The sequence below is a fragment of the Nestor notabilis genome, unplaced genomic scaffold (genome assembly GCF_000696875.1).
Source record: "Nestor notabilis isolate BGI_N333 unplaced genomic scaffold, ASM69687v1 scaffold33022, whole genome shotgun sequence".
NCBI classification, from domain to species: Eukaryota; Metazoa; Chordata; class Aves; order Psittaciformes; family Psittacidae; genus Nestor; species Nestor notabilis.
In genome coordinates, this window is record NW_009919315.1 from 33,552 (window position 1) to 49,913 (window position 16,362).

Here is a 16,362-nt window from a genome sequence, read left to right on the forward strand (position 1 = left end):
ATCAGAAATCTAAACTCAGTCTCTGGTATTGTACTTACAACTTCATTTCTAGAGGCAGCTTCAGCAGTGCTACTGAAATACCAACTATTACAGCATCTTGTGTGGTCTTTATAGGACCAACCTGTTTCTCTACAGAACATTTTTCCATTTTGAATATAATTCTACTAGACTACTTGATTCCCTGGCCCCCTTCAATTTGGTCTTCCTCAAGTAGGAAAGCTTCTGATAAAAGATTGCCACTTCAGAAACACATGCAATGCACCCTGACAGCAGTTTGTTTAAGTCTAGAAGCCATTGTGACTCTCATTTAGAGAGGTTCACATAATTAGATTCTCTGTAACACTTATCTTTACAAAACTTGCCAAGTTAGAGAATTACTAAGAGTGTCTTTTACAAATACATTTGCTAAAGAAAGAAAGGTGAGAGGTAGACTTATAATCAAAGAGCCTTCTCCTTTTCTCAGTTTTCTTGGAGCTGCACAGGGAAGAGTTCAGATCCTTCAGCCATGCATGCACATGTAAAGGTCTTGTTGATACTTTACTTAACTGCTCCAGTGTAGTGCAAATTTCTTCCATAAAGAGCACAAAAGCCACTTTGAGATCTTCTGAATGAAAAACTGAATCAATAATTTACTTTTGCACAGGCAGGCACTGTCTGTGAAGAGACTGATTTTGGCTCAATATAATGAAATAACTACATCAGAATTTTCAAACACATTTCGAATACAGTGTCAATAGCTCTAATAAAGGAGAGATTGCTGTTTAAATACCTAATGATAAGTTACAGCTGAAAGGACCAGATTATTTACAATCCATTAGAAATTACAAGATTATAATTCAAACAATATTTGCATAAGTATCTTCTGAGGTGTCTTGTGGTAAAGAGTAACCATAGAATATTTCCATTTAACTTAAAAACCACGCAAACACTCATAAAGAAAACACCACCTTCATTAGATACAACCTTCCCTTTGGCTTCCTGTGCAGCCTAACCTGCTCTGAGCACAAATCAGAGGAACTATCTGTATTTTCAGTGTTCCAAAACTCTAAGGTTAAAATATAATGCCCAATATTATGGTACAAAACCAAAAACGCAACAAGAGGTGCAAAGGTGATGCAATTAGATGCTAAGCATATAAATAGCACAAAAAGGACCAGCTTGACAACTTGCAATTAAAATTTGGTTTTCATGCAAATGATACATTTGCAAAAAAGGGCAAATGATTCAGTATATTTTGCATGAACATCATTCGTTTTGAGGGAAACCTGTTCATTACATATCTCTAACTGATCATATGAAAGACTAGTATGTCCCAGAGATTATGGATTGACACTAATTCTGACCTTTAATTACAGATGATTGTGGCAAAACATTTCTATTCTCACAGAAATCATTAACAACAATAGTTTTAAGGCAGTTCCTTGCTATGGCTGGAACCATGATGGAGCAAAATTTAAATAACTGGAACCTATAGCTGTTCTTGCATAAACCCCTACTATCAGAAACTGATGTTCCACAGAAAGCTGGTCATGGGAAATTGGCAAACATGGGTATTTGTTTAATTAGATTACTGTTATTCATAGCTGAATCACACACATCATCTATAATTAGATGTCTTCTGGAAGTGTATTATATGTTTTGGAGACAGAAATACCATTTGCCACCATTTTTCTGATGCCAAGGGCAAGTCTTGACCTTAAAAGTGAAGTATCAGGGCCTGTGGCATCTTTGATCACCAATGTGCTTTTTAACCATCAGGACAGTATAAAAGTACTTGAGTGTGAATGAATGTGTGTCCAGTCAGGTAAAGCTTTATCTTCCAAATCAGTAACAGCCAGTTTTCTCCCTAATGAAGACCAATGAGGTGTAACTTGAAAATGAGCTTGTGAAAGAGAAAAACAAGTTGATAGAACTGCTGGACTGAAAACAGTACAATTTTTGGATGGAATGACCTTAACATAAGGCAAGTACAGGAGGAAGAATTTATATTCATAGAATTAAAATAGAGGGTAATAAAATCAATAAAAAGAATTAACATACATCTGTGTATATATACATACACACACATATGTATAAAAAAAACTTTAATATACCCTTACATACAGCACATTTTCTACGAAAATGTTCTTTTCAAAAAGTTGTCAGGGTGTTATTACTATTTCAATCCAATCAATTTCCTCTGAAGTCTCCCATAATGATAATTAAATAAATTGCTCTTGGAGTAATTATGTTTTTTTCTGGAAAAGGAACTGTTAGAGTAAAGAGAGATAAGAGAGTCTGTCACCAAACATAATCTTTCAAAATACATTGGCACATGTTACATTTGTAGGAAGAAACATAGAAACTTTGGACCTTTTTTGGTTTTGTGATAGAAATATTGACTTCATAGTTGAAGTAAGAAACAAACTAAAATGACTACTGACAGTTCCATGAGTGCATAGAGAAAGAAAATGGAAGTTGTGTCAATAGAAAGCTTTTAAAGGCCATATGTGTTAAGCCCAAGAGAGCTAGTGTGAATTAGAAGCCCAAATTACCATGTTAGAAGCAAGTAGCTGGTGAACAAGATGAAGGTGACTAAAAGCCCAAGACTAATGAGCAAGTGTATTGCATCAAATGGCATTTTCCATGCAGGCACAAATACGTCATGTTTGCAAGAGCATGAGGCTCTGGAGACCAGGTTATTATAGTTCTATTAAGAAAGTTCTGTGTATGGCAATTCATCAGATCAAATACCTCTCATCTCTGTGAATTTTACTATCCTTGACAGAGAGAAATGACGCTTTCACAGTTCCAAATAATTTCCAAGCAGGTGTTTCACCTGTACTTTTCTTCTTGCTTACAAGTCAGGCTAAAATTGCTAGTTGCAGTGTATTGTATGTACTGTGAGTTTTGTTTATGTTTTTTTTTTTTCAGATTAAGTTCCAACTTTGTTAAAGATTCCCCTATTATTTGTGGAATTTACCATATACCTGCTAAGCAACCTGTATCATCCACTGATGTAACCATCAGAACAGGTTGACATAACCCTCTACCTTGGTCTCTAGTCTAGTCTGATATCTCAGACTTCAGAATTTAAATGCAATATTGATGCTTGTTGGTTTTGTTCACATTACAAAGAATTTGGACTTTTTAATTTAAAAGTCTATACAAAACTCCAGTGGGTATGTTTCTCTTTGTATATAATGATGAACACTCCCATCTTCCTGTTTCTTTTAAATCTCTTTGGTAAATAATATAAGATTGCATAAGACTAACCCATATGGATTAGTATTTGAATTTTGTTATGATGTTTTTATAATATCACATCCAAGGACTGTGATATAGTGCTCTTCTACAATGCTAACCCTATATTTTATTGCCATTTGAAGGCCAAAAGAGAGTGTTTTCAACTCAGAAACTCACAAGAGTTAGCAAAAGGAAAATAAATGATGTGGTACCATTTGTGCTACACCTACAATCAAAAGCAGCCTCCTGGAAATCCAGTGGACAGAGAGAATAAAGCACCAGACAGGCACCAGCTGGAGAAACTGGATCTGGGGATTCATCCAAGAACTGGGAACATCTTTCTGAACGACAGACATATTACTTGTTCAAATGTAATGGCTGTCAGAGCAAACATTGCCTTAAAAAACTTAACATGTTTTTTTTTCTTTAAATTCTCTGCAAATTTTGTGGACCCCTTCTGGCTTAAGCTTCAGTAAGTGAGCTTAGAATCAGACCAAAGAATGATAAATATATATTATAAGCAGGAAGAACTCATTATGAAGGTCATACATAGGCACTTACGCTATTATGTTATTTGTAAACACAGCTATGTCTAAACCCAACTATAATATGACACAAATGATTATATAAGATTGCTAATATGAATGTTTACTAAACACTTATTTAATAATGGGGTTTAATTAAATAGTGTAAAAAATAATTTTCTGTATGTAACTTGGACTTGTTAAAACTTCAGGGATTCATAAGACAATAAAATGGTTTTGTTATTGTTTGTAACATGCCGAAGCCTGTGCTTGCAGCTGACAGCACAGGCATCAGCAACCATAGGGCTTGTTAGGGTTCATCAGGACTTGTTCTGGCCTGCCTGGGGTTTGGTTTTGCTTAACTTATTTGGCTGTAACAGGTTATCTAAAGAGCAGGTGACTATCGCCTAATTTATTTTGGCTTTTTGCTTAGCTTTGGATGACAGTGTGTTGTAATACAGTTGGTTTATGCATATATTTGTACTGGATAACAATAACAATTCACTATTCCATATAGAACAAACTATCTATGACTTTGAATAAAAAAAGCATAGAGACAGGCAGGGGACGATATGAAATGATTTGAAAGTCCAGGTACAAGATGATAGTGGAGATCAAGGGCTCTAAACTGCTCACCAGGGGTCAGCTACCAGCCACTGAACAAATACAACCTTGGAAGCTGCACAAAACCAGTTTTAGAGATAACATAAAGAACAAAGGAAAATATTCAATATATGTGAAAGACACCATTCACAGTAAAACTGGATGTAATGTGGAACTACAGACCAATGAAGAAAGTGCAAGGTGTGGAGATGTGGAATATGTTATCAAACTTAAAAATTATTCTAGATGGATTGTAGAGTAAGGAAGAAGGAACCATCTGTGTACTGCTCTGGATGCAAGGGCCCTCCATTCCCATCCTTGCAAGAAGACATCTGCCTGAGGGGCAGTTAATGGCAAGTGTAATACCAGAGAAAGGGTAGACACTAGAAAGCTTGTGGGTATCATGTTTAGCTGTACATAACTTGTGTAAGAGCTCAGTACAGGTGAACTAATGATTTTTTGTTAGACTGTTAGGATTTTACATTAACAGTACATTCTTGGTTTTTATCTTTTGCCTAAATGAAGTCCACAGGGTGTAGCATAATAAACTGATGGAGACTACAAGCAACCTAATTTGAAACCTGGATGCAACACACCTGTAACCAGTCACAGGCAAAGTGAGTGTTCAATCAAACAGAAGGCAATGTCGTCAACCATGTGTGAGCTCATAGTTTCAGATTAAAGGAGGTAACAGCACGTGGGGAGCAAATAAAACCACTACAGATCTACAAGGAGGAAAAAGGTCATTCCATTTGACGATGAGGTTTCTTGAATACACAAATATTGTATTATTCTGTTAATCCTGCAAGCAGCAAAGTAGCAGAAAGCTACTGGATCACTAGCTTTACTGTGAAACAGCACAACATAGTCTCTGCTGAGCTTTACTTGGAGTGAGCCATTGTGATTTACTGAAAGACTGTTCCATACGAGAGGGATGTTCTCTCTTGTGTCTTACACAGGGCAGAGAGAGAGAGAAGATGGAGGCAATACCTTAGGACATGTAAATAGAACATAGCAATGAAGTCTGCAGTTAGTACCCGGTATTGAAATGAACAGCTCATTAATGAGTGCTAAAGATTTGTGCAAACACATTTCCTTTAAAAATTAAAAAAAAATTTTCTTCTCTCCAACATACTGCAACTCATACATGTTGCCTGCAGTGAAAACATGAAAACAGCTCAGGAGGTCAAGGCAGTCTTTTGGCTGGTTGGTTATTTTTTGCTTCAGTGCAGCCTCGTTTTGCAAAATATAGCTCACAGCATGAAACCAAGCCAAGATACCCAGGAGGCCTCTCTGAGACCAGACTTCTGAGGTTACATAATCTGTTTTTCTATTTTGGGGGGAGAGAAGAGAGAATGAGAGGCCAAGTATCCAAGTTCTCTCATAAAAGTAGACATAAACCTGTAAAAGTACAGAACCATGACTTTTCAGTATCTTAGGTTGTTGTTTCTAAAAGAAGATTGTATTCATAAACAGAACCAGCGAATACCCTGGAGGGTCCATCCTGTATTTGATTCCAAACGTCATATTGGCTCAGACTTCCCCTTTTCTGGCCTCTCCTGTTATCCCCTCGAATTCATTAGAAGGTTGTGGCTACCAGCCAAAAATAATGGTTAATGCATCCCAGAGCCCATATTCTTTGAAATATCTTCCGAGACAGGAATTTATAGTATTGCTATAATAAAACTCAGATTTCAACATTAAAGTCTGTGTACTTGCCACACATACCAGAATTATACAGAAAATTTAAACCATGAAACCCTGAGGAAACTGTGAAAATATGCAGTAACATCTAGCAAGAGGCTGTTAGGACTTGCTTATACCTTTAAGAACAACCTTAAACAATAGATAAATCACATATGATGTTAGAAAGGTAGCAGCAATGGACCTAAAATAAATTCCATTGAGTCACAAATACTTCATATTTTGCACACTGAAGTACAGTGATTTTTAGACTGGTCTAGAGCAGTTATTACCTTAGGTAAGAAAAGATGTGATTGAGTCCTGACTCTGCCCTTACTTTGCCCCTCCACACCTCTGCCCAGCTCTGAGAAGGCTAATTTTTTGCTTTGATGTAGTCATTCAGTGTGTGCCATTCTATTCTTTTATGTTATGTTTATTATTATGCATTGAAAGATTAAATATGTGCTTTCCATCCCAAAAGAGTACATATTTATCTTCTGCAGGAATTCTGAAGTATTGCTTTCACAGACTAGAAACTGTAAAGCTTTCTCCTGTAAAGGAACAGAAGTACAGACTTTGCCTAAAACCGTGGAACAAACCTTCATTTACAAGAAAAGGGAATCATTTTTATTCCACTACATGAATTCAGTGGGCTGCCGCAGGCCAGTCATAATCTGTTATTGTTTCCCTGCAACCTTGTACTATTAATTTTTCTTTTTAATGAACTGTCCAGTCTAGTTTAGCTATAGGAACTATGATGGAGCTACAATATAAATGGTTTATGTCATGTCTTTGTCAAAAGGCTTTTAAAAAAAATGTAATTGAAAAGCCATTTTAAAATAAAGTAACTGAACGGTTGCAAATGCAGGTTGTCAGGAATAAAATGGGAATATACTTTGCATTACATTAGATTTTACCAATCACACCTTGTGTGACTTTATTACTGTTTATAAAGATTAGTAAATCCACATAAAATGCATATGTTAACATGCTTGTATTAGCAAGTATTCCTGAAAGATACTGAAGACGTTTTTAAGAAGTTTTTCTTCAAAGGTGACTTACAATGCTGTAATTGGTTTGGTTAAATACCTTTAAAGCATTAAATACACTACATTTTGTTTTATTTTATAACATACAGAATATATATGTCCATGCATGAGATGGCAAACTAGCTTCTGAGTTTTTGTTGCATATGAAACCTTGAATGGCTGAGTGCATAGTAATCTTTTTATATACGATATATACATCCAAGACACACAATGGATTATGTTTTAACATAAAATTATTTCTAATTCTGATCTTAAAACCTATATAAACATCTGCTTGTAGAGAAGCAAAGTGAGAGGTGTAATACAGGATAAAGCAGGAAATGTAACACTTTTCTCCTTAGATATGTAGGCCTCATTAAATGTGCTAGCATTGTAATAAGACAGGGTGATTGTAAGCAACTGAAAATTAGTCTTCTTTCTGCATGGCATTTGTGCAGAAACAAAACTATACAGGAATTTCTTTCAAAATCTACTTTCTATGTCAGGAACACCATGTTTTCCCTTTGTAGTCTAGGCTTACTACGCTTATAACAAATAATAAAAATGATGTTATTTATGAAAGAGGCAAAGTATACATTGACTTCTATATTCAGTAAGTGAACCTAAGTTTCTCATACCATATGCGAAGGATTTTTAAATATGACAGTATTCTTTTCGGGGAGTCCCATGGACCCTTTATTCATATATACTGCTTTGCACCATAATATAACTGGGAAGAGATTTATCTGCTGTGACTACTCTCATTCCCTCTAGAAGTACAGAAAATCTAAGTAGTATAGGAAGGAAATCTCTAGACAACATATAACCACTTAACGGACCTACTGGCCATCTTCCGGTGACTGAGTTGCCAAGCCCATGTTACAGCTCCAGATGAGCTCAGTACTGCCTTTCTGTCTGCCCTGTTTTTTATTCCATTAACAATAGTTAGACATGAATGTTTTACCTTCTCAACTGTTTAATTATCTAGATACAATAACAGGAAATTTGCATTTCTGACCAGGCACAGCTAGGAGTAATTTAAGAGAAATCCTTCAAAAGAAGAGAAGATAATTTAAGCAGCATATGTAAAGCACATAAAAGCAGGATGCCCAGGTTTACATGATAATCAACAAAAGCAGTTCTTGTTCCTCCTCTTTTGCAGGGAGGCAATTCACACACCAAGCAGAGGGAACATCTCACAGTCACTCTGCAGGAAGCTTTCTTTCAAAAATTATTTGTCTGAACTCTGAAATGTAAAAAAGTCTCTGAAAATAGACACAACAGTGTATCAGGTAAGACATGAAAAAATATCGAATAGGGACTCAGTTTTGTTAAATTTACTTATCTTCTATACTAGTGAGAGCAATGGGGCTTCAAGTTTTCCTTTAATATTACTTCTCGCAATTCTTTAATTTGTAAAAATTAAATCTACTCGGAAGTGTAGCTTCAAAGCCAAGAACAAGACAACTAGAAAGAGGCCTGAACTAAACCTTGAATTGAGATATAAGAAAATGCCAGAAAAGGCAAACTGAGAGAGTGGTGAGAGAATTCACACACCACTGCTTGGAGGAGAGACTCAGAGAAACTGAATGTGTAACTAATTTAAGATACTTTGCTGTGTCTTTCTGAGACCCATATATGAATTTGAAACCTAGTCAGGAAGTCTTCAGTCAAACCAAACTCACTTTAACTTCATTCACTTAAAAATGTGTATCTGAACAAGAACTGAGCATTGTCTGCAAAATTTGGCTCTTGTTTTTAGACAGGATAAGAATCTCACATGCTGAGCTACAGCTCTCCCTCAGAAGGAAAGGAATTTACACATTTCCACATAAGTTAAATTGAATGCTATTGTTGTCACTGTCAAATATACGCTGTTTCAGCCTGATACTAATAGCTGCAGTCTACCTTAACGAGTCAGCGAATACCATAAACATATATCCTATATAGCTGCTCCCAAGGATGTTTCAAGTATATAGCCCATTTGGCTGCCAGAAATAAGATCATCATCATTCAAGGACATTTACACAGAAATTAAGCATCTGTCAAGCAGAACTTTAGTGCACTGAATGCAAAAACTGTGGATGAGTCAGCTAGACAAAGAGTTTTAATATCCTGGCTTTGTACTCTTTATCCTAGATAATTCAGGTGGGATCGTGCCTTTGATTCTGTAAAAATTATATTATTTACATATTTATTATCTGTTACATTTAATGTGTTTCTGTATTAATTTTTACTCCTTTAAGTGTACAATTTTCACCTTCGTGGATTCACTGGTTTCAGTGACAGCACAACTGAAACTCACAGATGATATGAAAAATTAAAGGCATCAGAGCAGCAGACATAACTATTTTTAGGTCTAGAGTTTCCCATACTGCTCTTTTTCCAAACTTTCCACAGCCACCTTCTCTGAAGCATAAGGGTCACCACTGAATTATTTTTCTAACCCAAGTCTGAGTAGTTTTATTAAGCTTAGTGGTATTGCACAAAACACCAGAGAAATAAACCAAATATGGAATTAATCAGTCGCTCATGTAGGCCTAGAATAACAGAAGTATGAATTCTTTTGACTGATAAAATCAAATTGGAAAACTAAATATTAGAAAATTCCTTACATTTCTCTTCCTCAGTACCATACTGCTGTGAGTTTTCAAGAAGTTCTCTAATGTTTGAAACAAGAAATTAAACAAATGTGATCCAAAAAATGCATGTTATCAAACTATGCTTTACCAACATAGCAGGATGGTCAGTGTCCAGCAGCACCAGTTCTCCTGAGTGGCAATCAAGGCCAATAGATAAACTCTACAATGCATGAGAAAAACCGGCAGACAGCATGCAACAGGAGAGCAATTAGTCACTGAATATGCCTTAAATTCTACAAATATTGTAGACACCCTAGAAACAAGAGACTGGCTGTGCATATCTGACATCACTCAGAAGATCATACACTTGGATGCACTACTTACCTTCAGCCACTGGAAACTTGTTGCCAATTTATGTAGCATATTCCACACATTTGAAATGTCACTTAATGAGGCCGTGATGATAATGCAGATGTAAGGTTTCTGCTGCCGCTTTATCCAATACTTCAGTTCTGGCTGCAAAAAATGAAAATGTGCATTTGAAATCCAATGCAATATTGGTACCATAATAAAAGAAAACTAAATTCTGGCCTATAAACAATCACAGTAGCCTAAAGAGCATTTGAAGACTAGCAAAAGAAATACGCAGTGTGATCTGTAGTTATGTACTGGTGTAGACACTGTATTTCTGATGTTCATTTCATACCTTGATAGACTCTTAAATGGGTACTAAATCAATTTTAGAACTAATATTCATTCTTGCCAAGGAAATCAGGCTAGATCATCCAGTACTTTAAAATTTTTTAATTGAGAATTTGTAGGAAGAATTATTGCAAAATAGCTTCTGTAATTTGGGTTGATACATGCAAATCAGTAAGTTTTTGCAGTATTTATCTGTTAAAGCTATTTCATTTAGATCGATCCTCCATTTTATACCCACTTTTCATCCTCACTAAAGCAAACACGTTTTAATTGTAAAAAATAGTTCAGCAGCACAGCCCAAATTTCAAAGTTGCTAGCAAAAGCATTGAGGAGAAATTAATAGACATTGACTGAATATTACATATCCAATATTGCAATATTACACAAACATATCTCACATTCACTCCATCAAACGAAGAAATAATTTCACATGGCTCCTATTACCAGTTATGACTGCAAATACATTGACTCACAGTTTGAAAAATCTGTGATACACTTTCAAAAAAAACACATTCCTAGAAAGCAAATTTTGCTAAGGCAAGCTCTATCAAGTGAGGAATGTTTTGTGTGATGACCCAGTCACTAATATATAAAGCATTTGGTTTATAAAAATACTCTACCCATGCAATGTATTTATGCAATTCACTATGAAGTACATATGGCATTTTAAAATATGCTTATTTTGCATGCAAAGTCTTCAGCCCCAGAGGACTCTTTTGAACTAATTCACTGTTAACATGAATGCATGAAAAGAAGGATTAAAACTGAATAAACTTTCTCATTTTGATAATTTGTTCAGTATCTTTACAGATAACATCTTTACAGATGACTTTGTAGCTCTAGATTCCTTTTTGCCCGAGACATTTGAAGTTGCTTAAATAAGTATTGCTTAAAATATCCTCCTACATATCCCTGTTGTCTAATTTTTTTGAGATCTGTTTTGCTTTTAAAAGCAGCAAATAGTTATTAGATATTACCAGTCCTCAATCTGACTGGCTTCACTGTTAAGTTTTTTCCTATGCATATACCTACTACCAGTGAAGTGCCCATGCACGTAATAATTTAACTAAGGCTCCATTTTCCAGTTACACTGCATTTAAACAGACATCAGAGATTACAAATCAATTTTTTCTCATCACTAATCAGTATTCAAAGCAAACAAATCATCATATTAACATCAAGCAAGGAGAAACTCCTCCAGATGTAAATTTTCAAGAAAAACATGATCCAAGACAGCTGAATGAATTCCATCATTACAGCACAGGAAATAGTTTAGCTGATGAATTGATATGTGGTTATCAGATACTTCTTTTACATACACATACTATTTTCTTTATTATTTTCTGCTGCAGGTAAACATGGCTTCAATAGTAAGGATCTACTTACTCTATAACCTTTACAAAAAGCAGAAAAGCCGAAAGAAAAACAACTGCTGTATTTACAGAGGGCTGTTTCAAAGTCCAATTACAATCACAAGAAAACTAAAAAAAAAAACCTAAAAAAAAAAGAAAACCATTAAACAGTTCCAATGTTCCAAATAGATTTGACACAGTGGCACTTTACATCAAATCTCCTAACGAGATTTTTTTTTTTTTTTTTTAAATAAGCTGTGGCTTCAGAGTCGGTTTATACAAAGTGACAACTAGAACAATTTTGAAATGTTGCTAGTTAGAGGGGAAAAAAAACAGCCCAAACCCATTGTCACTATGGTAATTATTTCACAATGCCTGATGTTAAATGGGCAGTCCTGTGGCCTAAGAAGCAGCTGAATCCTGCATTGTCCTTACACGATAAAAAGATTTGAAAGTCTGAAAAGCAGAGGAACGGAATCTCACAGCTTCTTAGACTTCACTCTGAAAGGGCCATTGTAACATCATCATAAATCCTGGGCTCCCCAGGCACTTGACAACTAAAGCAGTGGACAATAGAATTCTTGTGTTGAACAAAACACTCCTTGTCTGCCAAAGGGCTTATCTGCTTCATTTACAAATGTCTTTCATTGTACCAAAATAATTCCCTATTAGAAAAACTATTAGGAACAGCACTAAATAAATATTCACAGCTTTGTGGTCTGTTTGGCAAAATGAATAAACTACTACAATCAAGAAGCATGCAAAATATGAGATTTAAATCAAGGAAACCCAAAACAACCCCAAACTTCTCTTTATTTCTCTTTTTCCCGATTCCATGCAATTACACTGAATACATATTTGTGTCTATAAAAAAGACCTAGGTACACTGTACTCACTAAAAAAAGATTCAAAATATTAGAAATCTTCAAAGATCTCATATTTTAGCAAAATTGCATCCAGTGTCTTTTTAAAGTTAAATATTTCCAGAAGAGCAATTACAGAAACAAACTTGGGAACATATCTGGGAGTTTAATGAAATAGAGACAAAATACTTACAGTCATAAAAAGATTTAAACTGTGGATTTATAACTACATATGTTTAGCTCTCTGTTACTGAGAGGCATTAGGGATCAGTTTCTGAAATGAAATAGTTGCCAGATTATTGCAACCTTTTTTCAAGCCCAATGAAAATTCTAGCAACTATCACAGAAATGAAAGAGACTAAAATATTCCAAATATATATGTATATGCAACTTCAAAAAGCATTTCTGACACAGTCAGAATTCCATTTCATCAGGTTTCTGCATAAACAGTTATTTGCTTACAATTTACTGGAAAAGTGTTTATGGAAAGACAACTTACACCATACACAATTACTAAGGAAAAACCTTATTGATCTAAAGTATTGCTCAAGCAAACAGATCTGATCATATTCAAAGTGCCAGAGTAATCTGTATGGCTGAATTAAAACTTGAAGAAGTTGAGACTTCCTGACTGAATTATTGCTCATCAATTACTTATTCAAATCCAATATGGAAACAATGTTTTTACACAGCCCTGGAAAATAGGCTGAGTGGCTGAATAGCTTTTTTTCCCCGTGTCTAATTACTACAAGCCTATAAAACATAGAGGTACTTCTAACCTGCATATTAAACAGATATTCAAGTGGAAAATTAAATATTCAGAATGTAGATAATAACCAGTAAGAATACTGTTAAAATGAAAAAAAAAGAGTCTAACAGCATTTAAAATAAAAATAACATTACAAAGTTTAAGCTCATAATCACAGGACAGAATCCAAGATTTAGGAATATGTGAGCTTTCCATGGTTTCCACCATGAATGTGTAGTCTGACCCTGCCACACACCACTTAACCTTGGAACCATTTCTAAAAGGAACAAAGACACACTATAAAAAATTTCACCTATGAAAAATGTAGTAGTCAGTATAAAAATCAGAGGAGAGAGACCTCAATTCAACCTCCCACTAGTCAACTGAGTATCTCTACTGTTTGGGTGCAGAGTTTCATCATTTTTTCTCTCACCTTCTCTCCTCAGTGATAATTAACTGATTAAGTCAAGTAACATGAATCCACACATGCAGCAACCAATATTCATCCTAGAATAATGTAGGTGGGAATGGACCTCTGGAGGACATCTGGTCCAACTCCACCACCTAAAGCAGCGCCAATTTCAGTTACTTCGGGTTATTAAGGCTGTAACTTCATTAATGTTAATAGCTGAAATTTGCTGCATGACCAAGGTCACTGTGTGGACATGAACACTTTAACGGCTTACCATCTTATGCTGAAAGATGGTCTCACGAAAAGTAGTACAACAAAACAAAGAACAAGAATTGCATTAGAAAGAATTCGATTATATCTGCCTTATAAATACGTACATGTGCCATTTCAGGGACCATTAGCAGGTCAGGACCAATGACTTTGATACCTAACCACGTTTTTGAATCAGGAAACATTTGCAATGCTCTGTGTGTGCTCCTGAGCACCCAGAAAACCTGCAGCAGACTTAGGGTGTACCTTGTATTGAGCAGAAGTGATGGAGCACACATTTCCTCTGTTATTGGCTTCCACCACCTTGATGATGTTTGAATACTTCAGATGGCTAGCACCTCCTGGTTCTGAGGTAGGAAAGTCTTAAAAAGAGTTCTACAGCACAGAGTTGAGTCCTGGAGGATCTAAGTTCTCAACCTATGATTTGCATAAAGCTATCGTAAAATGAGGCTTGAAAACAAATTTTGAACCAAGCAGTTGTACCATCCTGTACCTTTCTGCAGAAGGAAAGAAAGACCTTGCCACGCAGGCGGATGGCTTGTGGAAGGCAAGACATGCAAGAAAGGCAGGACACACAACAAAAGGACAAAACCTAAGAGCTGCAGAGGTTTCACACAAACAAGGTTGTGTTCAAAGCCAGTAAACAGCTTCTTTCTCTTTCTATGAATTATTCTAATTTTACATTATACTCTCTACCAAAGTATATTTTCCCTTGGTATTCCCATACCTTCACAATGCTGTTGGGTACTGACTAACATTCAGCAGGTTGCAATGTCACAAGCTGGGAATTGGTGAGACTGACTGCTTACAAATCCTTTGTATTGAAAAGTAGTTGACTGTCCTGAATACTAAGCTGCTAGACACGGAAAGACATGAATGATGGTAGAAATCAACAAACTAAAAAGCAGAATAGCTGTATGCTTTCACAAGAGACAAAAATACATTTTAAAGCTTTTCATAATATTAACAGACTGCAGAATAATGTCCAAATCTCATCTGTTCGAGGCCAAATTAAATAGCAGTAAGAGAAAAGGTTCATGTAGGCTCACAAGGAACAAATTAGCCCCCTTTAAAAAAGCTCTTTACAGATCACATGAGTGCCCAGGCTCTGCACACACACAATACAACATGACTTTACCAGGTTTTTTCTTGCTTTTGGGTCACAAGTGCCTGAAGGTAGATGATAGACCCTTGAGGATAAAGTCTGTATTAATTAGCTTCATGCTGCTTCAGTCCCATCCTATCCAGGTACCAAGAATAAAAGTGGATCGGGTGGCCTGAAGGCAGGTATGTTCTGTCATTTTAAATATCACAAATCAAGACCTCCAATGTTTCCAACTTCCCAGAGTTTCTTCTAAAAAAGTAAATTTGGAAGAAGAGGACCCACAGCAAGTAGATACATACTTTTTATACATATATGCCTATATAGCTATATATGCATGTAAACAAATCTTAATAAAATATTTTATACAACTTTTTCATGCATAAGAAATATTCCTGTGTACCATACTGTACATAATTTGAATTTCCCGTATTTGGAAAAGGTCTTCATTTGTCCTCTAAAAACTTGACTTTTAATGTTTGCTGTCTAACTTATAAACTTATGTTCTTGAGCCACCACCATTAAAATGCCCATATATATTCTCTCTTGGAAAAACGTATTATACATACAAAGCATTTAAAATCAATTACTACCATTGCAAGAGGCACATAGAATAACTCCAAAGCCCCCTAAGTCATACTGGAACTCAGCTTCCACTGGCAGCGGATGACAGAAACTGCTAGAGTGGGATCTTGCAGATTTTTGTTTTTTCTTGCTTGTTTCCTCCCCATGCTATTTTCATGTTCATATTCTTTGGTGCTTTTTGTCCACTAAACACAAATGGTCAAATCCTTCCTCTGGAGCAAAACTATATCAAAGGCTGTCTTCAGTAGCATTTGGCTCTCTATTTATCTTATTTTTCTCTGCTGCCAGTTTCAGTAGGTTGTTCTCTGTTTCTTTCCTCTGGCTTTCTTCTGTTCTCTTTTATCAACCTCTTCTAGTGACCCGAAATGAAAACCTAAAAATTGAGAGCCACTGAAGTATATGCTGAATGCCCCCATTAGTCAAGCTGTAGGAGACATGCAGAAGTGAAAAAAAAGAATCAACTAATCTTTCAAAAAAATCTTTATATAAATGTTCTACAAAATCACCCTGCTGGTTCCAGGTCCACTAGATATATCCAAGAAAGAATAATTCTGGGACATCAGAGGTACTATTAAGGAGAATAGCACAGAAATCATTCAAGAGACTCAAGGGACATAGAGTTCTTTAGTCTTACAGACATTTTTTTCCTACACCTACTCCCTTTTATTAATAAATAAAGAAAA

The 16,362-nt window shown here is 35.6% G+C and overlaps 1 protein-coding gene across 1 annotated transcript in view; it reads right to left on the reverse strand.

Annotated features, from left to right (window-relative positions):
• Positions 1-10,165, reverse strand: part of CDH11 (cadherin 11, type 2, OB-cadherin (osteoblast)) — a 41,931-nt gene extending 31,766 nt beyond the window's left edge. The window contains exon 1 of the mRNA XM_010010172.1: positions 10,030-10,165. The gene's annotated coding sequence lies outside the window, so the exon portion shown is untranslated. The remainder of the gene's footprint in view (positions 1-10,029) is intronic.
• Between the last annotated feature and the right edge of the window lie 6,197 nt (positions 10,166-16,362).